Source organism: Lutra lutra, chromosome 3 (assembly GCF_902655055.1).
Source record: "Lutra lutra chromosome 3, mLutLut1.2, whole genome shotgun sequence".
In the NCBI taxonomy this organism is placed as follows: Eukaryota; Metazoa; Chordata; class Mammalia; order Carnivora; family Mustelidae; genus Lutra; species Lutra lutra.
This window is the reverse complement of record NC_062280.1, coordinates 146,009,842-146,037,756: the sequence shown is the minus strand read 5'-3', so window position 1 is coordinate 146,037,756 and position 27,915 is coordinate 146,009,842. Positions and strand designations below refer to the sequence as shown.

The following is a 27,915-nucleotide window of genomic DNA, read 5'->3' as shown; positions in this document are numbered from 1 at the left end:
GACACCAGAGTGACACCTATAAAAAAATTGAAATTTAAAAATATGGCAACCTAGAGTTCTATAACCAGTGAAAATGTCCAAATGTGGAAATGACATGAAGAATTTTTCAGACATAACTAAAAAAAAATTGATCACCAGCAGATCCACACTGTAAGAAATATTAAAGGCAGCCCTTTAGGCAAAGAAACATGATGCAAAGTGCAAATCTTAATCTTAATCTACACAAAGGAAGGGAGACCAATAGGAAGAGTAAGCATGTTGTTCAACATAAAAGACTTTTTGTTATTTATTTAAAAGATAACTGATAGAAAAAGCAAAAATACTAACAATGTATTTTGGGTTTATAACATATGTAGAAATAAAACATATGACAGCAGATAACGTAGGAGAAGAGGGGCGAATAAAATTATCCTGTTTATGGTTCTTATACTACACAAAAGTGGTAAAACCAACAAAAGAGATTAAATCAGAATCTTACAACATAATTCAAAATAAGGCACAAAAATAGAAAAGATGGAATAAAGAACAGAATAGACAAAAAATCAGTTAATAAGATTTATTTTAGCTGAATCATATAATCATAGTAAATGTAAGCAATACCCTAATTAAAAGGCAGAATTTATTAGATTAGGTTAAAAAAGAGCCAACTATATGCTGCCTACAACGGACCCATTTATAAGTTTTCATTCCAATAGCGTTAACATCCTGCAATTAGTGCTTTATTAGTTTCAGGTGTACAATACAGTAATTCAGCAATTCTAAGGCACCTGGGTGGCTCAGTTGGTTGGGTGACTGCCTTTGGCTCCAGTCATGATCCTGGAGTCCCAGAACTGAGTCCCGCCTTGGGCTCCCTACTCAGCAAGGAGTCTGCTTCTCCCTCTGGCCCTCCTCCCTCTCATGCTCTCTCTCTCTCAAATAAATAAATAAAACCTTACAAAAATTTCAACAGTTCTATATATTACTCAGTGGTCATCAAGAGCCCCATCTCCTATTTCACCCATCCCCCCACCCATCTCCCCTCTGGTAACCATCTGTTTGTTCTCTGTAGTTAAGGGTCTCTTTTTTGGTTCCTCCCTTTCTCTTTTTTTCCTTTGTTCATTTGTTTTGTTCCTTAAATTCCACATATGAGTGAAATCATATGGCATTTGTCTTTCCCTGACTGACTTATTTCAACAAGGGAACATAAGAATCCTAAACATTCAGGAACTGAATAAGACGTCAAAATACATAAAGTAAAAACTGAAAGCACAGGAAGGTGAAATAGACAAATCCACAATAACAGAGATTTCAATAACGCTTTCTCAATAACTGCTAGGACAAGTAAACAAAAAAATCAATAAGGATGTAGAAAACTTAAGTAACACTATCACCCATTTTGACCTAATACTTGAGAAACAATTCACCCAGCAATAGAAGAAAACCCATTCTTTTCAAGTGTACAAGGTACACTTACCAAGAAAGGCCATATTCTGGCCCTGAAGAAAACCTCAATAAAATCACAAAGACACAAATCATTGAAAGTGCAGAGTATATTCTTGGACCATAGTGGAATTATACTAAAAATTAATGACAGAAGGACACCTGGAAAATCACCAAATACCTGGAAACTAAATAGCATATTTCTGAATAACTTATAAGTAAAAGAAGAAATTGAAAGAGGAATAGATAGTATTTTTAACTAGATGAAAATAAAAACAACATTCCACAACTCAAGGGATGGGGCTAAAGCAGTACTTAGAAGGAAATTTATGGCACTAAATGTCTGTATTTGAAAAGAGTCTCAAATCAATGACTTTGGTTCCCACCTTAAAATACTGGAAAAAGAAGAGCAAATTAAGCCTAACGTGAGCAGAAAAGGATCTAGTAAACACAAGAGCAAGAGTCAATAAAATAGAAAACAGAAAAATTATAGAGAAATTCAATGAAACCGATCTCCATTATTTGTGAAGATCAGTAAAATTCATAAACCTCCAGTCATTCCCAGGAAGGAGAAGACAGAAGACACAAAATACTCACAGCAGGCATGAGAGAGGGTTCTAACTACATACAGGTCCCATACTAATTATAGGTATAAAGAAATACTGAGAACACATTTAGCAGTAAATTTGACAACTTAGATGTTAGAAGAGAGTCCCGGAAAGACACAAATTACCAAAGATGACTAAAGGAAAAATAATCTATACAGTCCCTATTCAAGAAACAGGATTTGCAGTTAAAATCATTCCCATAAAGAAACTTTAAATCCCAGATGATTTAACTGGGGAATTTCACTCTAGTAGAAATTAAATATTAGAGAAAAAAAATGGTTATTCTATTATACAAACGCTTCCAGAACACTGAAGAGGAGGGAATGCATCCCAGTTCATTTTATGAGGCCAGCATTACCCTGATACCAAAACCAGACAGAGGCATTAGAAGAAAATTATAGACAATATCTGTCATGAACTTCCATGTAAAATTTTCACAAATTGAATCTAATGATCTACATAAAGGGTAATACATCATGACCAAGCAGGGTTTATCCCAGGAATGCAAGATTGGTTTAACATAAAAAAAAAAAAAATCAATCAATGTAATTTGCTAAACTGGAAGGCTGAGAAAGAAAAAAAACACCTGTGATCGTCTCCCTAGACACAGATAAAGCATTTTTAAAAATCCAATATCCATGCTCTTAGAAGACTAAAACTTGAAGGAAACTTCCTCAACCTAATGAAGATGATGTGTTTAAAACCTACAGGTATCCTCATACTTAATTGCATTTCCCTTATAAGATCAGGAACAGGTCAAGGATATATTCCTATTGACTGGTACTGTTCAGCTGTCCATATGCTTGACAACATGGGTGGATTTTAGAAATATTATACTGACTGAAAGAGGCCAGATACTGAGCATATTCCTGGATAATGCCAAATAATGTATAGAGACAGGTAGAAGGATCCAGGATTTGCCTGGGGAGTTGAGTAGGCGGGAGGGAGGGATTACAAAAAAAACAAGAAAACTGTTTGGTATAATAGATATGCTCACTATTTTGATTGTGATAAGGATTTCACGAGTGCACAGATCTGTCAAACCTTATCAAATTATACAGTTTAAATGTGTGTGGTTTTTTGTATGTCAATTATACTTTATTGAATCTATAAAATACAATAGATCTTTCGGTCACTGTAAGCCTGCTAAGGTGAATATATCCAAAGTCTTGGTCTCAGCAAGGAAATGCATTATAGGAGGGGATGGCCGTTCTTCCTGAGGTGAACTTAAAAATGTGAGGTGTGCATATGCAAAGCTTTTTAGTCTCTCAACAAGACAGAAACTTTATGGATCCTGATTTAAACCGTCAATTTTATAATCTCAGAAGACAACAGGAAGCAGACTGGGGATTATACATGAAATGAGCAAAATTTGGCATGAAACATGGCTCCTGACCTCAAGAGGTTGTGAAAATTGTAGATGATTTGGCAGGATGAGATTAATGCTCACTCCTAACTCAATCCGAGAGAGAAAAATTTCCCAGGCTACATCAAATCTTGCAGGGCTTCAGATGTCACTGTACGTCTGAATTTACTCCACAGAAATTCTCCCAACTTGTTCGATTTCGAGACTTCTCCTTGGAGCCATGAGCAGAATGAGAAACACACAGATGGCTCAAGCACACCATAATCATGATTCAAGGCAAGCAAAGCCTAAGCTGTTTGTATTTCAGATTAAAATAGAATTGAGGAGAGAAACATCATTATCGTGGGTGCTAAAAGAAGTATTAAGACAAAGCTCGTTTAGATTGCTAATATTGCAATATTATTGTTTTAGGTTTACAATCTGTGGGAAACCTATATAACCTTCTCTTGCTTCCTTTAGAGTTAGTATTTTAAATAACTTCTACATGCTTAATAAATAACGTCAATTTATTTGCTCAAAGGCGACAGACCCTACGGTACTATCAACAAAGGCTTCCCTCCTGGTCTCCTGCAGCTCGTATTTACAGGGCTGCAATTACAGAAGAGCGTTCTCGGCAAAACAAGAAATGACACCATTACCATCAAAAGGAATTCTCCTGGCACTGTGGAGACTCTTGACTGAAAGGAACACAAAGCTGCTTTGTTGTGAGAAGAGCGCATGGATTTTGTGTGGCTGTGGCTTTGCTCCTTGCGGACACCGACCAGCTGGTTAATGACACTCAACTCTGGGCATCTTCCTTTTCCTTCTAGCAGGTGTTTTCATGTCTAAGTTAAATGTCCCAGAACGTGAAGACTGCCACTCTTGGGGGACAGCACAGCAAAGTGCCAGAGGCTGCTGGGCAGGGGAGCCGGGCTGCTGGGGTTCGTGTCCCAGCTGTGCCCCTCAACACCAGTCCATCCCAGGAGGGACTCCTCAGCCTCTCTGTGCCTCAGTGTGCTAACCTCAGCACCCTATTTCATAACTGTAAGATTCTTAGGAAAAGGAAAAGGTCTGGCACAGACACCACAGAAGGAAGCAACTATTATTATTAACACAGATTTGCTGACACGATAGCGACTGGGGAGAACAGATGACAGGAGCACCTCCAAGCTGCCCGCTCCTGCAAGCACAGGAGGAATAAGGAAGAGAAGTGCTTCTTCCACGGGTGCAGCAAAATCTTCCGGGACAGAGGACTGGGCAAGCCCAGAGTATCAAATAATAACTATCTAAAGCCACCCCTCACTGAGCGCCTTCTGCATAGAGGGCAATGTATAAAGGGCATCGCGTACACTATCTCATTAATTCCAACAACAACCCCATGGTAGATGATAGAATTCCCATTTTCCAGACCAGAAAACTGAGGTCCAAGAAGTCAAATAACTGGCTTCCATTCACACAGCTGGGGAGAACATTTCTGCACACAGCCATCTGGCCCTTAGCCTGTGGTTTTTCCACTCTCCCAAGCAGCTTCACTTTTCGATCCTGAAAGTGCTGGTATATTCTGAGCAAAGGCATTCAGGAGGAAAACATGTCTGTCAGGAAGTGCCGTTCCCCACAGTGCCCAGGCTTTCTGAAATTATTAAAAGGACGATATCTTAAGTACTACTGGGAGAAACATAGTTTCCTTGTCATACCTAAATATGGAGATAACAATCACCATCACTGGGTCATCTCTGCATGTCAGCAGAATCTACTTGAAATGATAATCAAGTTTTTCCTGGTTTTTCCTTGGTTCCTACCTAGTACTATAAATCAAATGAGGCTGTTCAGTGCTCCCTTCCTCAGAAAAGGGTATTATGCAGAAAGTGTAGAGAAAAGAAATGTGTGGCTTGTTAGCACCAAGACATCACAGAGGTTGGAAGGGCCTGTGGCATGAAGAGCTAGAGGAAGTGTCCCTGCTTCCCAGGTGGGAGGGAGAGATTGTCTGAAGACTGCTTAAATAAGCACACTCTCACAAACATTTGCAATAGTTCATGAATAAAAATTAGAAAGTAATTATAAGCAGGAGAAAATTTCATCTCATAATATCAATAGGCTCATAACTATCAGAGTATTCTTAGGATCAATTTTGAAATAAAACTTGTAATTAACTTTTAGGTGAAGTAATAATTCTGTAAAAGCATGGTAACCCAAATTAAACTCAAACCATTACTACTAAAAATAGTCCCAAAACATACAATGTATAAAGGACAAAATCTTCAGTATATAAAGGACCTTAAAAAGTCAAAAAGGAAACAACAAAAAAGAATGTTTCAATAGAAAATAAACAGGGAGGCGGGCCTGGGTAGCTCAGTCAGTTAAATGTCCAACTCTTCATCTCAGCTCAGGTCTTAATTTCAGGGTTGTGAGGTAAAGCACCTCTTTGGTGGAGCTTAGGAAAAGACAAAGAGAAAAGAAAGGAAACGAAATAGGGAATTCACAAAAAAAGAGATATGGCCAATTAAGATTTGAAAAGGTTCATTTCTATACTCTACCAATGAAGTCACAGAAAGAGAAATTAAGAAAACAATTCCATTTACAATTTCACCAAAAAGAATAACATACCTATGAATAAACTTAACCAGGAGGTATAAGACCTATATTCTGAAAACTGTAAAATGCTGATGAAAGAACTTGAAGAGGATGTTCCATGCTCATGAACTCGAAGAGCAAACATTGGTACAATGTCCCTCCAATGTACCAATGTATATTGGTACAACATCCACAGATTTAGTGCAATCCCAATCAAAATGCCAACAGCATTTTTCACAAAACTGAAGCAAATAATACTAAAATCTTTATGGAACTACAAATAAGCCCAAAGAGCCAAAGCAAAGTTTAGAACGAATACAGCTGGAGACATTGCAATTCCAGATTTCAAGTTATCTTACAAAGCTGTAGTGATCAGAAGAGTATGGTGCTGGCACAAAAACAGATAGATCAATGCAACAGAAAGCCCAGAAACAAACCCAAATTTATATGATCAGTTAATCTATTAATTTTACAAAGGAGGTAAGAATACACAATGGGTAACAGTTTTTTCAGTAAATGGTGCTGGAAAAACAGGACAGCTATATATAAAACAATGAAATTGGACTACTTTCTAACACCACACACACACACACACACACACAAAAACTCAAAATGGTTTAAAACCCTAAATGTGGTATCTGAAACCATAACAATCCTAGAAGAGAACCCAGGCAGTAGTTTCTCTGATATCAGCCAAAGCATCATTTTTCTAGATATGTCTTCTAAGGCAAGGGAAAGCAAAATAAATGATTGGGGCTACAATAAAATAAAAAGCTTTTGCATAGTATAGAAAACAAAAAGACAACATACTAAATGGGAGAAAATATTTGTGAATGATATATCTGATAAGGGGTTAATATCCAAAATTATATATGCAACTTAGATGCTAACATACAATTTACACAGCTCAACAACAACAACAAAAAACCCAAACAGTCTGATTTAAAAAATGGACAGAGGAGCTGAGTAGACATTTTTCCAAAGAAGATATATAAATGGCCAACAGATGTGTGATAGGATGCTCAACATCACTCATCATCAAGGGAATGAAAATCAAAACCACAGTGAGATATCACCTCACCCCTGTTAGAATGGCTAAAATCATAAGAAATAACCCGTGCTGCCACGGATGTGGAGCAAAAGGAGCCCTTATGCACCATTGGTGGGAATGTAAATTGGCACAGCCACTGTAGAAAACCCTATGGAAGTTCCTCGAGAAGTTAAAAATAAAATACCAAATGATCCAACAATTCCACTATTGCATATTTACCCAGGGAGAAGTTAAAACACTAATTGGAAAAGATATAGGTACCCCTCTGTTTATTGCAGCATTATTTACAATAGCTAAGACATGGAAGCAACCTCAGTGTCCATCAATAAACAAATGGAGAAAGAAAAACTGATACATATACACAATGGACTATTACACAGCCATAAAAAGGATGAGATTGTGCTGTTTGAGATAACATGGATGAACCTAGAGAGTATTAAGCTAAAAATAAGTCAGACAGAGAAAGATAAATACCATATGATTCCACCCATAAGTGGAATCTTAAAAAATCATGAATAGAACAATAAAAAGCAGAATTAGAACTATAAATACAGAGAGCAAACTGATGGTTGTCAGAGGTGAGGGGGTTGGGAGTAGGTAAAATGTGTGACAGGAAGTGGGAGATACAGGCTTCTAGTTATGGAATAAGTAAGTCACAGGAATAAAAAGCAGAGCATAAAGAATACAGTCAATGATATTATAATAATGATGTAATGGGACGGATTGTAGCTATTCCCATGAACATAGCATAATATAGACATTGTCAAACCACTCAGTTGTATACCTGAAACTAACATAGGAGTCAACTATACTCAAAAAAAAAAAGAAAAAGAAAAGACTTGTAAAGGTTAAAATAAATCCAGATACATTTACCCATCTCATTAACAAAGATTCAAAACATAATAGCAGGTTTAGCAAGGATTTGAGGAACAGACCAAAAATATGTGTGGCTAAGTCAATTATTTTGCATCCAAAGAATATTTACTGACGTGAGAAAATTGTATCTTTTTCCCCTACTGGTAAGAAAAAGTGAGAATCCAAATTTTTAGAATTAAACACATTTGTTTTTACATTTGCAGAAAGACGACTGGAAGGAAATACATTGATATAAGTAGTGGTTATTTCTGTGCCTTGAAATTGCAACAATTTTTTCATCTTTATGTTATAATGTATTAAAATTTTCCTCTGTACTTTCCAAGTTCTATTTTCCCTTTTAACTCTATCTTTGATGGGAAATGGGTGAGTCAGGATTCACATTACATTGTGATTGTAATTATCATTACCAAGACATGCTGATGATGCATGAAATTCCTTTGTAGCAGTTTTGTTGTTTTCCCAAGAGGATTATTTAAGATTGGTCAGGTAGGCCTACCAGAAAATTTAACTCTATAGAAAATAATTTTTAGAATTCTAAGTCTAGTTTAGCACTGGTAGACTCTTCTATGATAAAAGAATGAAGGGAACATAAATTACATCACTATATTAACATATTATTTTTCCCAAGCAAATGCTATGCTTACTAGCTGTTTCCCACTCAATAAATCTAAAACTGGTAAAAACTGATTGAAACTAAGGTTCACCAAAGAATGATATTAATAAACCATTTCTCATCACCCATTGTTGACTTAGAGGTAAAATTTTTAACTTTTTGTTTGGATATTAAAAAAAATAGAAATAAAATTACTGGTAGGCATTTTGAATTAAATAGTACAAGAACATGGTGTCTTGGTGATTTGTTTTGGGAAATGAACATTGAAATTTCACTTACTTCATTTTATTTTTTTATTTAAATTCTAGTTAGTTAACATATAGTGTAATATTAGTTTCAGGAGTAGAATTTAGTGATTCATCATCGCTCATTTTAGTAAATAGAAATTCTTCAGGGTTTTCCCTTAAAATGTTTAGAACTGATTTTAACACATTTTAGTTTATTCTTTGCAGTAGCTTTTCACAATAAGCTTTCTAATTCCTACTAGGAATTAGAGTTCAGATATCAAAACTTGCCCTGATAACATTAACTCTAGAAAAAGCTTGGGCAACACCTTTAAAAAGCTAGACTGTTAAAAAGTAAACCCCAGTGAATTAGGAGCAGGAGAAGAAAATCATATGAGAGTTTGAGAGTCCTCTCAGGCTAATGCTCCATTGATGCTTTTCTTCCCCCCATCATATATTATTTAGTGTTTTCTGTGTGCCAGGCATTGTTTTAAGAACCAGAGACACGGGGCACCTGGGTGGCTCAGATGCTAAGTGACTGCCTTCAGCTCAGGTCACGTTCCCAGGGTCCTGGGATCGGGTCCTGCGTCGGGCTCCCTGCTCAGCAGGAAGTCTGCTTCTCCCTCTCCCATCTCTCCTGCTTGTGTTCCCTCTCTCACTGTGTCTCTCTCTGTTAAATAAATAAAATCTTAAAAAAAAAAAAAAAAAAAAGAACCAGAGACACAACTTGGAGTAAGACAGACTTGCTGCCTCCTTTCCAGGAAGCTCGCCTCCTAGTGGAAGTCAATGGGACATAAACAAGCCTTAAGGAAAGAAGTTACTTCCTAGGAGTGGTAAATGCCAGAGCAGGAATGTAAGGGTTACCCTGGAGTAGGAGAGAAGAGGGGAAGCCACTTGGCAGGTCAAGGAAGGTCTCTCTGCAAATGTGACTTTTGATTTGAGCTTCTAACAACAAGCAGCCAGCTTGTGAGAAGTGGGAAAGTCTAGGTGGGGAGGTTCTGGGCAGGGAGATGGGGAGAACAAAGCCCCAAGTGCAAGAACAAGCTTAGCAAGTTCCAGATATAAAAAAGAGGCAAGTGCTGGTGGAGCCTGGTGGGCAAGGATTATGCTGAAGAGATATGATCAACGGCAGGGGACGAATCATGCTTTTGAACAATGTCCCAAGGGCCTCCTCATCCCTGCTATTCAACTAGATAAATCACTATCTTTTATGCCTATTGACTTTCTGCTTGAATGATCATTCAGAAGTGTTTTAAAGGTTAAAGAGAAAGATTTGAAAACCTCTGTAAATAGTTTTAATCCTGTTCTAATTGCTAGAAGATATACAGACACATACACTTATATATACATATGTATGTACATCTCTATACACAACTATATAAACACAGATCTAGAAACATATATACTATAAAAATATATACACACGTATATATGTACATGTATATACAAACATACACACAGACAGACAGACAGGTGCTTTTGAACATTAGGTGAGGATTCATACCACACAATTAGGCTTAGTAGTCATGGTACAGGGGGTAAAATTGAACATCCATGATTTGGAGGTATTTTAAGCTAGGGAGGCAAAGTTAGCCATAGGTGGGTGGAAGCCCTTCCCTAGCCGGAGAAACTCAGTATGTCAGTGAAACCAGAGATTACTGACAAAAGACACATGAATGACATGAACAGGTATATTGTGAAAATAGCAGAGCTGGAAAATGCCAACATTAGAGACAGAGTCAATAATAACAATGAAGGTTGCCAGGTTCAAGTGGATTGGTGTCGCTTAAGAGACATGATCCAAACAGAGAAGAAATTCAACCCACTGTGTGAGCATGCTCACAGTATTTTGTTGGAGGAGAAACTAATCCTGTTCGCTGGAATATGCTGGAAGACTAAACAAGAAGAGACCATGAGGGAAAGATACCGAAAAAACAAACCAGAATGGCATAAAGACAGTAATGTCTGAAAGCAAAGTATAATGGTGACTTTGATCTGCCTGTTCAGAGTTCTAGGAATGGCCTATACTATGTTACCTTTTGGAGTGAAATCCGTTTGGAGTGAATTCAGTTCAATACAACCGATAATATTAATTAGGTCTCTCTGTGTGGCTAGCACTGTTCTTTTAGGAAGTGTCTCCTTACAGAACAAAAACGTCCTGGAGAGAAAGGGCATGGTGTGAACACCACCTCGCAGGTGGAGTGTATCGTTTTACAAAATCTTAAAAGCAAAGCCAGTAATGGAAACAAATCAACTACAGTTCAGGGTCACACCATATGAGAAGAGCAATGAGGGCCTTGGGGTGGGTGGGAAAGGGCATCACTGACTTTGGCCAGAGCTATCGGGGAAGCCTATTTGGATGACGTGAGACTTGAAGGGCCATCAAAGAAGTTGGTAGAATTTAGGTAGGTGGGGAAGGAGGGGAAGGTGTTTCTGAATCATTAACAACTCAGCAAGAACAGTTCAATCTGATCCAACTGCGGGCATGGAAATATTGCCTAATTATTAACCAGCAGGTGAAAGAACAGAAAATAAACCTCTGGTGTCATTTCCAGGCTTCCATCTGGCTATAGGACCGTCAGGAGGCCCTTTAAATTATGGTTTCTGGGCAATAAAAAGTCAACATCTTTCACTTTTACTAAATTAGCAAAAATACTTTCAGTAACACCCAGAGTGAGCAAGGAGGTTAAAATCAAAACATTGAGGCATCTCTGAATATATATTGTATACATAAATACGTACTGAATATAAATTGCAAAACTCTTTTGAAGGTAATTTTGTGATGTCTCAAGAGCAACTGAAATGACCATATCATCTGTTCACTGGAAACCGATCTTAAGGAAACATTCCAAGTGGGAAATCAAGACTCAAAGATACTCAACAGCGGAGTTATCTACACAATTTGCAAATTGGGAACAGCTAGCTCAAAGACTACCAACAGAGTAGTCAAAGCATTGCAAAGAGATGTGTGAGGTCATTTTTCACCCATTAAGGTAGAAGGATTAAACCCATTTAAAAATACCCACTATGGGGATGAGGGTAATATGGATTCAGCTTATGTAGGAGATAATTTGACAATATCAAAAAAATTTTCAATATACATTCCCCTGAATTAGTTCTAGAAACTTTGAGAAGGTGAATGATTAGATAGTTAAAATATTTAAAGTGTATAAGGAACTTTATGAACCCTGAGGCAGCTCTTAATTTCCGGTTTTAAATGTCACAATACACCACACACTTGATCCCTGAAAGAAAGATTAGTGCAATCGATATTATCAATAGGCCGGTTTTCTAACAGGCAAACGGAAGGCCACAGAGATTAAGAGACTTACCCTTACTGGCCCTGAGTTCATATGCCTAACAAGGAAAAGTCAAATCTTTTACTAGTATTCCATGATGCCCATGGTAGGAATTTCACAAGGCTAAATGCAATCATCTTGCTTAGGTGAAAATCTCTCTTCAGGCACGGAACTGCATTTCATGGAGGCAAACCACTAGGGTCTGGGGGAAATAATGGTCAGGCCAGTTTAATCTTTCCTGCAGGGTAACAAATAACATTGCTCTACACTAAATTCTGGAAGCGCGGTGGGGGAGGGCGGAGGGGGAGGTGGGGAGAGAGAGAGGCAATTTGTTGGTCCTCTGACCTAGGCTGTGACCTGGCAAGAACAAGCAAAACTAACCTACATGCAAATGCTTAAAAGGAGGTGAGGCCTGGGAGAGCCCTGTTATTCAGGAGTGTGGTGTGTATTTGGACAGCAGGTTCCAACAGGGAGGGGAGGCATTATGATTTCACGGCAGGAGAAATAACAACTCTCCTCTTTTCCAAAAGCCATGTATGGACTTCGTGGTTTCCCCAATAATCAATTAATTAACCAAAATCAATATTTAGAGTGAGTTACAGCACAAAGAGATGAAATCAAGGCAAATAAATGAGCTTTAGACATGGAAACTTAACTCTTCCGAGGAGAGATTCCTCAACAGGGAGCAGTGGGGTTGCACCAGATGGCCGTGTCCAATACTAGCTTCTGTGGACACGTATGAGTGTTCTCTTATTTATCAAGGGAAATGTCTACAAAGATTCAGCAATTGTACACAAGATTTTGGCAAGTACAAGACTGTGTCGATCAATAATATATCTCATTTTGAGTTTTAAAACCCTCCCTTTCTCAGTGGCTCCTTATTTGATCCGAGACCAAGGGCTCACTCTCTTTCTACACTACGGCCTCACTATGTGTACCATGTACAGGAAAGCTTTACCCAAATCAGGTTTGGGATTCTTTGTTTACACTTACCTCTCCACATACTCCTTTCTGTCTGTCACTTTCCAAAAGTGTATCGATATGTCCCATCAGTTTGTCTTCATTTTCTCTTGAGCCCATATTTGCCCCCTACCCAAGTACCTCTCAATTTACCTGCTTCCTTTCTAGATGAACATCTTCAAATAGTTGACCATATGTTTTTACCTTTCATTTATCATTATTTTTTCTTTCTTCCTTCCCCCCTCTCTCTTTTTTTTTTTGAAGGGGGTTTAATAGTCCAAATTTAAATATGAAACAAAAATGACAAACAGTGAATCCATTAATATCACGAAGGTATTATTACTCATAATAATTTATTTTCTTTGTGTAGCCCTGTTTGGCTTTGCACAGGGCCTCCCTAAGCATCACCTCACTTGATCCTTAAAGTATCATTAAAGTATCCGTAAAGTATCATTCAGTCTTATAGAACTGGTTTCTAAGTCTGTAACTCCACCCAAATGACCTCCCCACTGTAGTCTTTCCACTTGACCTCTCGAAGCCATCAGTCCTGCTGGCTACAACATGCCCGAGATACTGGCTCACACGATATTGCACATTTCTGTTTTCCTTCTGATTTTCTGGCTGCTCTCTCTTTTCAACCCCCTCTACTGGCTTAACCTCTTCTTCCCAAACTTTAAATGCTGGGAACATCCAAGTCAGCTTCTGAACCCCACCTCCCTCTATTCTCTTGCCATTTCCCTCATATCCATGGTGTAGAACATCCTACATGCGGATGACACAGATACCATGGTGTGTGTATATGTCCGGTACACGTGTCTCTCGTGCCAGACACACATACCCATATGCCTCCTTCACTTCACCGCTTAGCTTTCTCATGGGAGCAAGCCCTGAGATGGATAAATCCCCATGTCTGATTCCCTGCATTTGTTCCTCCTGTGTTTTTCTCATTTCGTGAAATGCCACCACCAATTGCCCCGTTGCTCAAGCTAGAAACATGCAGTTCATCTTGATTCCCCTTTCTCTCTCACTCCTCTCTCATTTAATCACCAAATCCTAAGGGCTCGACCTCAACAATATGTCACAGATCTGTCCTCACGTCTCCAACCTCACTAGCGCCCTGCTACTTGAAGCCACACCCATGTCTGGGCACGGACTTGCATTGCCTTCTTGATGACTCCCTTGTTCCCACTTCTATCCTGTCATGGGTCCTTTCTCTCTCTTTTTAAGATTTTATTTATTTGGGAGAAAGCAAGAGCAAGAGAGAGAGCACAAGTAGAGGGGAGGGACAGAAGGAGGGGAAGACTCCCCCTCCTCGCTGAGCAGGGAGCCAGATGCAAGATTTGATCCCAGGACCCTGGAATCATGACCTGAGCTAAAGGCAGACACTTAACTGACTAAGCCACCCAAGCACCCTGATCCTTTCTCTTTTAACATTCAAATTCAATCACAGAATCCTTCTGTTGAGTGAGTGAATGAATGAATGACCTACAGTTAATCTTAGAATTAAGTTTGAACTCTTTCTCAGGACCCACAGGGCCTTGAACCACATCACACCTCTCATAACAGTCTCCAGCTCTTCCACTAAACTGGCCCTAAAGCAGTTTTTCAAGCAAGTCAAGCTCTTTCTGCCTTTAGCATCCTCTTGGAAACTCTTCCATCCTTTTCCAGAGCTGGCTCCTTCTCTTCCTTAGCGTCTTAGCTTGAGTTTTGTCTCTACAGAGTAACTTCTACTGATCATGTTAAGATCCACAGTGGATTCCCCCTTTGCGCTCAATCAAAATTGTGGTATCCTACTATTTCCTCAGAACGGTTGTTACAATTTGCATATTATAACCATATTAACATGTCTGTTATCTATCTCCACCGTCAAAGCAAGAGCTCCATGAGGCAGAGATAACTTTAGTTCTCATAGTGAAAGGTGATCAACAAGTATGGAAGGAAAGAACGCAGGGAAGAAGGTAGGGTAAAGAGGGGGAGAGAGGAGGCAAAGACGGGAGGGAAGAAGGGATGAATGGACGGATGGGTGGATGGACAGACAAGAGTGTAAGGAAAGGATGGATGACTGAGCACGGTCTCACAGGGAAAAGAAAGTAACAAGAATGACAAATGAAACAAGGAGAACTTAAGGACACTGATCATAAATGCGAAGAAATAAGCATGGTTCATTAATTTCATCCGTATCTCAGTTGTCATATGAAATTATTAATAGTCTCTTCCTTTAAATACACACAATCGTTATAGTAAATGATGGAAACCATTAAGTCTTCCCGTTAAATCTTCCGCATAAGCAGCCAAGGTTAGACCTTCCGTTTTCCCTTATAACCAGTCAATTTCATTCAGTGAAAAAAAGTATGAGGGCCCTCCCAAACCTGGCATGCCCTTCATCGCTCACGGAAGGGAATGGGCGAGAGTCCCTGAGGTGCTCCTCTCAAGCCAATCAACAGTGAAGAGAATAGTCAAGGTAAATTGTCCTGTAGAACTTCACTAAACCTTCTCTGGACCTCTAGCTCCTCATCCATAAAATGAAAGATCCAGTGTTCACAGAAGGACTCCTTCACGTTTACACTGGTGTTGGCTGCTTGGAGAGCTATGCTGGGACATAAGGACACATCCCACTTCAGCAGGAAAAAGGATGCTGACAATCGTGTTAGCAATGTCTGCCACCAGTACGGGAGTAGTATGAGACACATTGGCCACTGCAGAGCTAAGTGTTATGGCCGAAAAGAAATATTATATCTGAAGTCTCTCAGAAAATGAAACACTAAATACCAGGATGATATATTACTATATAAATCCTTTCTAGCTCTGGAATCTTCTTTCGACTGAGTTGGTACTATCATCTTCCTTCCCATCGCTGGCCACCATATTACAATACATTTTAAATTATCCTAATTTCAGTTATTTTGCCCCTAGTCTTGTTTCCAGGTTCTCATTAACACGATTGGAATGAGCTTGGCCTTATTTACTTTTCCTTCCCAAGCATGGAGCCCAGCAGGAGGCCAGTTAAAACAGAATACTTCATTTACTCATTCCAAGAAGGATCCATCACACTCAGACTGAGCAAAGCATGGCACAGATGCAACACGGGCTCTTTCCTTGGTTTGAGCACACGCTCCCGAGAACAGCCACGGTTTTGCAAAGAGAAAGGTAGGTGAGAAAGTGCACATTCCTGATTCCTTCTTACTCATATTTTTACAAAGTCCCCCAGTTTTCTGCAAAGAACTACAACTTCATAGATCAGATTAGCAAAGACAAATAAAAACAAACAAGACCACTCATTTCGGATTTCAGGTGGTCTTTAGCCATGCTCTTCCACTGAGAGGAAAATGTCTGATAGGAGGCACCTCACACACTTCCTAGGCCTGCTGGAGACGCTCCAATTGAAGAGAATGTCCATTCCTCCTCACCTTCAAGTCTGCCTTCAGTTACTGGCTATTCGGCGGTCACCACAGCTATGTCAAAGGCCATGAAACTGCTAGGAGTACGTCCTCCCCTCTCTTGCACCTTGTTTCTTCAAAGACTAGAAATATTGAAGTTCCTTACAATGATTCTCCTACATTACTCAAGGGGTTGTCTGTGTGATTAACTCTGCAGGCGCTCTCCAGATGCATTAAAGAATACACAAACAAACAAACAAAAAACACCACCACCACCGAAAAAGATTACCTTAATTATAGAGATACTCTTCCTGTGGTTCCTGTTAAAAGTTGTCTTGCTTTATTTCCTCGAGATAGTAACTGGATGCTCGTCACTCTAGCATTGTGCATATTGATATCTTATGCTCTTGATTTTGGGGATTTTCCTAAAGCATGGGATTTCAGACCATTGACGCCCGGATCCCCTCCTTTGACAGGTGGGGATAACAAGTCTCTCAAAATCCGTGCGACTGGCTCATGGTTGCCTAACCAGCACGGGACAGAAGAGAGGAAGAGTAACACCACGTCTTCAGGGCCCTGGCACTCTATTTCCCAGAGGATCCTGGTTGCTTTTTCTGCCCCTGAATGCCCATCTTGGTCTTCTCCAGCCAGTCACGGCCTGCTGTGCCCTGGGCTCCCCTCCTTTGCCCCTGCAGAGCCTACGGCTGTCCTCTCCCCTGGCTCAGTCCCGACAAGGATGACATAGAGATCCAGGCAAGGATGAAATCATCGTCTTCCTCTATTATTTCTTTAAATTGCTTTTTTCCTACCCGTGACTAGACAGTATTTTCTCACAGCTGGGGATGAACAAATTCAAAAAGATGTTCTCAAATACATGGTTTCCAAGATAGAGGCCACTGAGTTTTGAAAATATAAAATGAGCATTTTTGAGTGATTGCACAGCTCATAAAAATGTCTCTGGTTAGAACCTCGTCAGCAATGATTCACTCTGCGTGAGGGTCCCCTGTGGAGACTTTAGTTGCCTCACATTAGAGCGCCGAGGCCTATTTTTCCTGCTGAGATAGAATAAATGACGAGGAGGCATTAACTGATGGAGGTCACAAGAGTCCCATCCAGGGAGGGGAGGGATATTTCTTTAAAGATGCCCTCATGGTTGGAACACATAGTAAACTTGAAGACTATAGTATTTCTCCTTCCCCTTTAGAATAAAGTATCCCTTTGTCCCACAGGCATAAACTTTCTGAAGTAAAACTTCAAGGTCAAAACTGTGACTTCTATGATCAGAAGCAAATGCCCCCGACAAAGAGGAAAATACAGTTTATTATAGTCTAAGAATGTGTGTTTCCATGCCCAAGAAAGCTTTTGCAAGATAAAACCTGATTAAATGAGATTATACACAGTGCTTGAGCATACTGGATACTCAATATAGGACTTTTAAGTTTGCAACTGCAGGTTCCATTTAGGTACTTTTAGTCTTGGCGACTTTAAAAAAAAAATTTTCAATTGTAATATTGCATTATAGTTAAGAGACCACAGAAATGTAGCATCAAACAAGTTTCCCTGCCTATTTCTAGGCCAAAAGAAGTTGTTTGTTTTGTTTTTTCCTTTTCCCACTAGCCTAGACCCTGAAGTGCTTCAAACAGCTGTGTTCTCAGATTTTCATTTGCAGTTTCCAGGGTCTCATGTTCCAGAAGGGCTGAAATTGGCCAGAAATCTACAGTCCAGGAAATACTGACACAGGCGATCAGTAGAAAATCCTCTGAGTAATACTATCTTAGAGCTACAATTTGTGGTTGAGTTCTGGGGGCATGTGGGAGCCTCCACATGGCTTGTAGAGGAAAGAGGTTGTCATTGCTCCTAGGACAGGATTTGAAAAGTCAGGACATGGGGACCATTTTTTTTTCCCCACAGGGGCCAAGTCTTCCTATTTCAATCCATTAAAATTCAGAGTCATCCAAAGGCACTCTTCTCCCCTACCCTGCTCTTCCCTAACTGCTGTCCAGTAAGGGGCAAGGAATCTAACCCATCTGGATCCCCCCAATATGTCTCACACCTTACATCACCAGATTCTGGAAGCTGCTACAATTCTCTGATGTTAATACAATTATATCCCTCTTTAGAGACAAACAAACTCAGGGAAGTTAAATGTGACTTGCCCAAGGAAAAGAGCCTAGACTCAAACTCAGGACCTCAGGCTCTAAAGCCACCATTTGCCTCTTGCAGAGATAGCTCATCAGTTTCCAGGGAAAAGAATTCTTCTTTTGCAGATACCATGGCAAGGGACCCTATTTATTGCTGATACTCGCTAATGCCCTTTTGTCCTTCACACCTTCCAACTCTTCCAAACCCCTATTTGCCCTCATCAGCTCCTTCCATCCCCATTTTCAGTGCTCTACCCCAGCTTTGTAGGACTGTGTGGCCCAGCTCCCACCTGCTCTGGACTCTCTACTTCCCAAAGAAGGAAGATTTAAGTTGACCCAAGTCCATCTGATCTGTGTTAATCACTGAGAAGTTCGCAGTCCCTTGTCTTTTGGGAAAACTTTCTGACTTATCTTTAGACTGAAATCAATATATATTTTCCCCATATTTATGATCATCTTGCTTACTGACATTAACTAGAGGAAGGTCACCACCTGGTCTTATTCATAGCAATCCACTTTATGTTATTAAGTTTTTCTTACTTTAGTACAGATTTGAGAGCACTGGACTCTAAGTCCTAAACTCATGAGGCTTAATGGAAATCTCTGGATTTTAAGTACAATAAAGATGATTGATAGGCATAAAAATTAAATAACTTATCTCTTTTTAATTTCACTGTAATATAAAAACTGTCTATGATGACTACTCCCCTTTTCCCCCAAATGATATCTTTCCACCTAAGATATTTATTTTTAAAAATGAAAGTGTAAGGCCACCTCAGTAGCTCAGTCAGTTAAGCATCTGGCTCTTGATTTCAGCTCAGGTCATGATCTCAAGGTCCTGGGATCAAGTCCCAAGTTGGGCTCCAAGTTCAGAGGAGAGTCTGCTTGAGATTCTCCCCACCCCCCACTTCTGCTTGCATTCTCTCTTGTGTGAACATTCTCTCTATATAAAAAATAAATAAATAACTCTTTTTAAAAAGTAAAAATGTAAAGATAGGGCAGGCCTGAGGCAAAAATCTAGGCTTTGCTTCAGTCATTTTCCTCTAAATCTTCACATAGTGGAAACAGATTAGGTACACAGACCAGGATTTCAACTCCAACACTGCCTCCGTCCACCTGAATAACTTTGGGTAAGTTAATTAACATCCCTCAAGCTCGGGGATAATAATATTTTGCTAGCAGAGGATTAAATGAAGCGATATTTAGAGTATTCGGTACGTAGTATGTGCTCAGTAGTTGGTGGGTTTATTATCCCCTTTTTTAGCATTCTTAGAACAAGTCACTTACACCATAGCCTTGGATTTATACTGTTATGTCCCTAAAGAACACACACACATTTTTTTTAAAAGACTGTCTGAAAACTTCTGCCGCCAGCTATGAAGAAGTACCAAGGATAGAATTTATCCTCCTGCCTCAAGCAACTTAAAAGTCAGACAAAGTACAAGAAATGACAGTTTCTGGGCACTGGACAAGACCAAGTACAGAACAGTGATTGAGAGAGGGGAGACAGGTAAGTAAAAGCTGTGATTGTCCCAGTCTACTGTCTAGAAAGTTTCTCGAAGTTAACCCAAGAAAGAGAAACTCGGAGTCTGAGATGTACCTTAGTTCAGGGTTCAGGAGGCCACATCACCAGCCAACAACAGGGAAGAGCCCTGCAGAGGAAGGTGCTGAAAAGAGAGCTAGGTCTGAAAATCTTCAGAGGGTTCCCTTCAAGTCTTTGGCTGAGTATTGATCAGGTGTGTGAAGGACGTACCAAGGCTGAGGCAAAGACCATGGGAAAGGAGCAGGTGGAACGGTTTCTAAAGCTTACAGAAGGACTGAAGACAGACTGAATTTCCCATAGCCAGAGAGGAGAAACTTTGCAATATACTACTTTGCAATTTATAGAACTGTCCTGCCTCAGAAGTGGGACAGAATTATTTCTAGTCTATCGAAAGGCTACCAATCCACCTATCCAGGCGTAAAAGCAAGTCTTGAAAGAATTAAACTGTTTCTAAGGAATTTAATGGCATCCCAGAACAGATCTCAAAAACAGTTAAAGGGATACCAAAAATAATAATAATAATAGTTCAGCCCCTCACATTATAAAATTTACAATGTCTGGCATCCAATAAAAAATTACTAGGCATGCAAAGAGGAAGAAAAACATGACCCGTCATGAGGACCAATAGAAAGACACTTAGAAACCTCACAGATAACAGAATTAGCAGATAAGTGCACTAGAACAGCTATCATATACTCCATGTGTACAAGATGGTAAATGAAAATATACACATGATAAGGCGAGACAGGGAAGACACAGTCTTTAAAAAGAAGAAAAAAGAAATAATGGGGAAGATAATGCTCAATTACGGGAAAAATAAATCACAGATGTCAAATAAGGGAGCTGATGGTTGTAGCTCCCCTTCATATCTGACCATGATTAAAAACATGAAAGTTATACTTTAGAACAGTGTAAAGGCCAGGAAAAAAGTGACTTTTGCAAAATTTACACATCTTTATGGAGTTATTTACATACATGAATCAAACCATACTTTTGTTCCACAGTTTGGTTACGGAGCCCCCGGCTCCGTGTTTGATGATAGAGGAAACACAAAGATGAACTAGATGTGGTTTTTGCCCATATAAATGTACAGCCTAACAGTCTATTAGATAAATGATAGCCTAATTATATAAGTGCACAATGCAATATATCTACCACTCAACAATGTGGTATATAACACATAGTAAATGATAAGGCTGCAGAACAGTAAAAGGAAATAAGAGGAAACAAGATATAGTTGAGGAGAAGTCACTACAGAATTACTCCATATTGACACATAAAAGGTCTTGACATTAACTCAAAACAAAAATCCAATATATGGTGATGTGTGTGTATGCGCGCGCACGCACGTGCACACACTGGATAGGAACATATAAATTCATTTTAAGATAGGAATTTAAGTTTGATTTTTCTTCCTGTTTCCAGTTGCATTAGAATGTCTACTAAGGGGGTAGCATACAATCAATTTTCCATTATGGAATGCAAATATTTCCCTTTAGCTCCTGTTGCTGTTAAAGATACGAAAGCTTTTCTATTCCAGAGGAAGAAAAAGAAACCAAGAAAATCAGAGAATGTGTGTGTTTCTTATGTATATGCATATATACACATTACATACTTGTATGTAATATGCATACATTCAATTTATCTATACATATGTAAGTACATTCAGTTATTTCAAAATATTTTTTCTAATTTTAGTCTAGTGAGTAAGAAAGTGACTAGTGTAGTTCAAAAGGCTAGTTAGGTAAGTTGAGTAACACATACACCAGAGTACGACAGACCAAGCAAAGACAAGGCTAATCAAGAGATGGAAACTAGTATAAAATTGTTTAAAAATACATTTGTTGAGGCCTACACAGGAAGAACAAAATTACACATTCATAATTCAGAAGTCAATCCACAAAGCAAGTAAATTCATGTGCTTCGTTGCACGGAAGGGAAAAATGACTGTATTTCAAATGACTAGATCACGTTAGGCAACCATCTGAAAAGGGTTTTCATTTTATAACATCTCTAGCCAACAAGAATACAGGTTGTTGTTACTTGTGGAGAGTTATTTGAGGACAAGCCTTGATTTAAGTGATGTCAATTACCTTATATAGCACACAGCACAGGAAGAAGCAAATATTTTTTGGAAACAACTTTCTTCAAATTCTCTCATCTCCAGAAATACTGTAGACGCACACGTCATGTATGGAGCACTGGGATGAGAGCTCCGGGAGGACAGCCACGTGTACCCACAGCGCCTACAGCGATGCTGGACACATGGGAGGTGCTCAACTGGGTTATATCCAGGCTATCTACCTGGCTAGTTTTCTGGACTCCCAGCCACCTTCTGGATGTATGCCAGACACCTCTCTTGCCAGCCAACCTGCCAACCCTGCCCCATCTCAGCCACCCCCTCCTACCAGCATACATCATCCCATATTCACATCCTTGCAGTGGCCAAACTCCTTCTGCTTCAGGCCTTTGCACGGTGCATTTTATACTTCTAGAATTTCTCATCTTCCCAGATCCCCCTTCTCTTCCTGTTCTTCCCTCCTGCTACCTGTAAACTCTCATTCATCCTTGAGTGCTTAGCCCAAATATTCCTTCTTCAGAGGAACTTCTCCGCACACCCCCTCCAATACCTCCAAGCTAAGTTGGGCTCCCCATCGCGCTTTTGTAACATTCCACTGTTGTAATGAAACAATCCCTTATGCAGTTGTTTGAACAACATCTGCTTCTTTAGAAATATGAATGCCGCACAGGAGGGTCACCTGTCTGTCGTGCAAACTGCTGTTTCTCTAGGGGCTTGTACAATATGTTGTACATTTTTGAACCTTCTGTAACACTGTGGAGAATGAATGAATATACCAATGTACTGTCCTAATGTCCTGGGGAGAAAAGGGTAAGTAACTGTGGGATGTGTAACTGAGATGTCAAGAATACATGAAATCAGGGGCATAAATTGTGAAACACAAGTTGAGGGCCTCTTTGTTTTCAGACATTTGATAATGAAAAATCTTTCAGCAAGATGGAAAATAAGAAATAAACAAGACTCTGCGCATCATCCTTTCGAGAACCCGGCCCCTGTGCACCAGGCTGTCTGGATCCCCTTCATCACACCTGTGGTCAGAGAGGGCCACCGTTAACATGGGAAGGGGCTAAAGAAAGGAAGCTTGCTGGTTGGAGTGTTACTTTCATCTTAAAAACAAGTATGTGGGATGGTTTACTGACAGAAAGCCCATCTGAGCATCTCTGTAAGCTGATGGGATGGTTTCAGGCATAGATTCTTAGCTTATTGTGTTTTAAATCTCTCACTGCTTCTCTCTTTCCAGACTTTGGAGCCCACTGATGGGCAGGAATCCAGTGGGTCAGGAGAGGAAACAGATGAAGCGGGTATTTGGAGACTCAGTTGTGGGTCAGACCAATGCCTGCCTGAGCCACTGAGGGCTTATTTAGAATTGCACAGCAAAAGCAAGCCTGGGGGGAGAAGGGAGTCAGTGACCATCCATGGACCAGGACTGCAGAAGGCACATCCCCGCCATACCTTGTCTCATGAACCCTAGACCCTTAGATCTGACGGTTCTTCAAACTCAACACGTGCAAAAAGAATCTTACCATCTTCCCCCACCACTTCTTTTCCAGCCTTCTCCATCACAGCAAATGACCCCAGCATTTACACAATTTCTGAAGCTAGACACCCAGGAGTCACGGTTGGTTCCTCACTCCTTGACATTCTATGAGGACTCGGTCATCAGTTCCTGTTGTGTCTAGAGTTAACCTCTCCTGGGACCCTTCAGTTGTCTCCATCTCCACTGCCATGATTATTATTGATTGCCGTCATTATCTCTTACCTGAGTAACTGCTACAGCCCTCCGTCCGACCTCCCTGCCACCTACCTTTCCACTCTCCATCCATTCTCTGCAGGACTTACAAAAGTTCTCCGTAAAAATGCAACTTTAATCACGCTACTCCCTGCTTAACACTCTTCGGTGACATCCTGTAGCCCCCTTTATCTGCTAGTGGCAGAACCACTCATCATGTTGATTTGTATTAGCTTATTTACTCTTCTCTGTTTCTCCCGCTAGGCTCCGAAATGTCTATGTCTCGTATTCCCAGCATTCGGCACAATGTCTGGCTCAATAAATCCCAGTTAAGAGCGATGCTCCGGGAGATGAAAGGATTTAGCACATGCCTTCTCATATCTGAGCATATTAAAGAGGATCAAGGTGTTCCTGGGAGGATTAAACAACCTGAGAAGGAAACGAGAAAAAAATCTTTGGAGCGGGCGGAGAAGAATGAAAATGAGTGGAAGCCTGAGTGAAGGGAAGAGGAGAAGGAGAGGATAGAGAGGAGGCTGTGGCCCATCACGGCCTCCCCATGAGTTTCAAAGCTTGTCTCATCTCAGATGGCAGGAATGGAAGCAGTGATGGTGAAACACGAGAGCTTCTGAAGCAGCAGCAAGGTGTGAGCTGAGGGACAATTCTGAGTATTCACAGATCCTTGTAAGAGGGAAGACATCTTTTATTGGCTCCAAGTTCATCCCTGCTAAGGCAGGTGACACTACCTTTTAGATAGTGTTTCTGCAGCTAATAGGGAAGTGGGGTGCCTTTTTGGAACACGTATTCGAAATACAACAAATGGCATGCCAAGAAATTTGGGGTATGTCAATCAAAGTCAGTAACAGCTAAGGAGAGGCACTCAGACGGCCCGTCCAATGACAAACTGTCCCACATACTTGTTTTCTTAAAACAAAAATAACACTCAAACTGGCAAACTTCCTTTTTTTAGTTCCTTCACAGATGAGTGGTGACACCCCCTGACCCAGGCGTGATTGTGGGGACACAGAGAGCTGGTACATAGTAGCCAGGCTCTTTAAAAGATGCTGCTCAGAGTCCTCTTTTGTTTTCATTTTCTATCTCACTGAAAGAGTTTGAAATTAGGAAAGAAAACTTCAAAAAGTTTAGAGACAAGCAAGGTATAATCTTACAGCCAGAGAATATCCAGGAAGTACTACCAATTCCCACGCAGGCCTGGGGAAAAAACTTAATGCCTGGGGCCGCAGCTGCCACTTTTTTGACTCTTCCAGTTGATGATTATAACTTTGGAGAAGAAGCCAGTGTGGATAGGAAGGGAGCAGCTGTGCACACAGATGGTGTCAAAGCTCACAATCTGATGTTCGGGATTTCGGCTGATGACACCGTGGTGGGGGCTCCTGGAAAGTGACACGCAGCATAGAAAACTGGGAAGAAGGCTTCAGCCAAACTCCTGACCACAAGTGAATTATTTTGCAACTTAAGAGTAGGCAGTAACACTGTTCGGTGAAAACATAAACAAAACTATAAACTAGATCGTAGGCAGAGATCATAAATGGCATAGAGAAAAGGACGGTAGTGGGAAAGGATCTCCCCAGCTGATGGGAAAAATCTGGGTTACGTGGATAGTCTAGTGTCTCATGAGAGGACAACAGATTTTTTTTTTTAAAGCTAAATTAAGTTTTGGGAAGCCTATGTATTAGATACTACTCTTTGAAACTATACTTTTCACATTAGGATAGTATAGGCTTTGAGGAAACTCACAAAGAAAGCAACCTATCTGTTTTAAGCCCTGAATTTGCCATGGCTTTTTGGGCCAGGTAAATACTTGCAGGACATCCGCTCTACCTAACAGCCACGTGGCACCGATGTTCTAACAGATCACTTTAGAAAAACCTACATCTCTATCAATGCACAAAGTATTGAAATGCACAAAAATGAGAAGTTTCACAAAACTAAAAGTATGGGGAATAAAACAAACATGAAACAATAACACAGGGAGGTAAATGTTATGTTATACATAAACCGAGACACTGAAGTATGGGATTTAAGGCTGGGGTAAACAACATAATGGTATGTTCTGGACCAAAGAAACCAATTCAATGAAATGATAAGCAGCACTTGGTAAGAAGAGGGTAAGTAGGGAAGTTCCTGAGAGGGGATGGAATCATGGTGGGCCCATGTGAGGAAAGGAAAATGGAGAAGGGGTCGCTGTGGGAGTAACAACAGCACATTAGAAAGGCACGATGAGACAATGGCAGTAAGTGATCTGATCTCCTAGGAAACCCTTCTGATAAAATCAGAGGACATGAAAAAAGGTGTGCCTTCCTTTGCTGATAATCTTAGTTCCTCAATAAGCACAAGGAATAGTAAGGCATGGGACTGAGTATCAATTTAGTTTCAACCAATATGGGAAGACGGGTTGCTCATTTAGAAATATCAGAAACTTTGGGAGAAGGCCAGGTGCTCATAAAATCCAGTGTCTCCATAATCCTGTCAGAGACAGTTTAGCGGAGATGTCTTGGGAGGCAGGCCACACTAAATCATCTTTAAGCCCCTTCTGAGACTGTGGGGCCTGTGTTTCACATTCTGTCTCACACGCTGAACACTTTCAGAGGTGTCCCCAAGCAGACTGTGTGACGAGCGCTGGCTGTAGCTGTGTGGAAAGGAATGAGCAGGAAAGGAATGGGGTAGGGTAACAAGAGCACAAGGTAGGTAATATAAATACTCGATCGAGCTCTCAGAGCTGAAACAATGTGGTACTTGGACAAACACAGATCAGTAGTACTGAGCAGATACTTCATGAGTAGATTAAAATACACATAACGGAAGGTCTGATCAAAGAAAGAAGTAAACCAATAGAGACACAGAAAACTGGGAATACCTATCAACTTCTAGCCTGGGCCAAGCATTTCTATAGTTAGAAATACAATAAAGAACTCATCAAGGAAAAGTTAAACCTATTTAAAAACAAACAAACAAACCAGCATTAAGGGGCCAAAAACAGACTAGATAAGTATTTTTTAGGAGATATGAATTCTAAGATTAAAATGCTTAATTGTTAATGACCAAAAACAAAACAAAACAAAACAAAACAAAAATCTCCACCAAGAACTCTGTGTGATAAATGGATATGGTGTGAAAATCATCTATTTACAAAGGAGGAAACAGGAATAGAAGATAGGGAAAGTAAATAATTTACAAAGGATAGTTATAAAAGAATTTAAGATCAAATAATAGGATGCCATCTTTACATATCAAGTTAGCAAATAAATATTAAATATACATATATTTTGGAAATTAATTGTCCAGTATTTCACTTCAAAATATTAATTTCTTGTCACCTACTAGTTCAACACAGAGGAATCTATCCAAGGGCAATAATTCTAATTGCTGAAAAGCCCTATGCATAGAAATGTTCATGTAATATTTTTTTTTTAAAGAGCAAAATGGAAGGAATAAGTTAATAGTTAATGAATGCTTACTAGGCCTAGGTACTATGCAGTTATTGCATGTAAGTAATCATATTAAAATCTCACAACAATCCCATGAAGTAGATATAATCATCATTTCTCAGGAAAGGTAAACTGCTTCCACATGCTTGAAGAGATTAAGTTCTCCAAAGAAACTTGGCTAGGAAAAGTAAAGCAATGGAAACAGTCTACATAGAAACACTAGCATGGTTAAATAAATTGGAGATTCCTTCAATGGACTAAATTTCTTAAACATAAAACAATAACATGGAAAAATAATTTAGGAAAAGGTGTTACTAAACATGCATCATTGGATAGCTTGCATTTCATATGATTAAACCATTTGGGTGGAAAAAAGACTGGAAGAGAATACATACACACAAAGTAAATAAAACCGGTCCCGACCCTAAGACAGAGTCAGCCGGCAGCTCTGGGAACAAAGCAAAGTGCTGTTCCACTGGCGGAATGCAGACCTGATGAAGGGGCGCCCAGGATGACCCTGAAAGGCTCAAAAACAGTTTAAAGCAGGCTGGCTAATACAGGAGATAGAGAACGTAATTCAGGGCAGATACGGTAAATCTTCTATAACGAGCAGGGCTGTAATTCTTTTCATGG

General features: G+C 39.9%; 1 protein-coding gene across 5 annotated transcripts in view; it reads right to left on the bottom strand.

Annotated features, from left to right (window-relative positions):
- ENOX1 (ecto-NOX disulfide-thiol exchanger 1) overlaps positions 1 to 27,915 on the bottom strand; it is a 571,933-nt gene that overhangs the window by 184,015 nt on the left and 360,003 nt on the right. The window contains exon 1 of one of the 5 annotated variants that reach the window (XM_047723528.1): positions 16,633 to 17,035. The exons of the other annotated variants lie outside the window; for them this stretch is intronic. The gene's annotated coding sequence lies outside the window, so the exon portion shown is untranslated. Of the gene's footprint in view, positions 1 to 16,632; positions 17,036 to 27,915 lie in introns of those variants that run through there. 5 annotated transcript variants of the gene reach the window in all.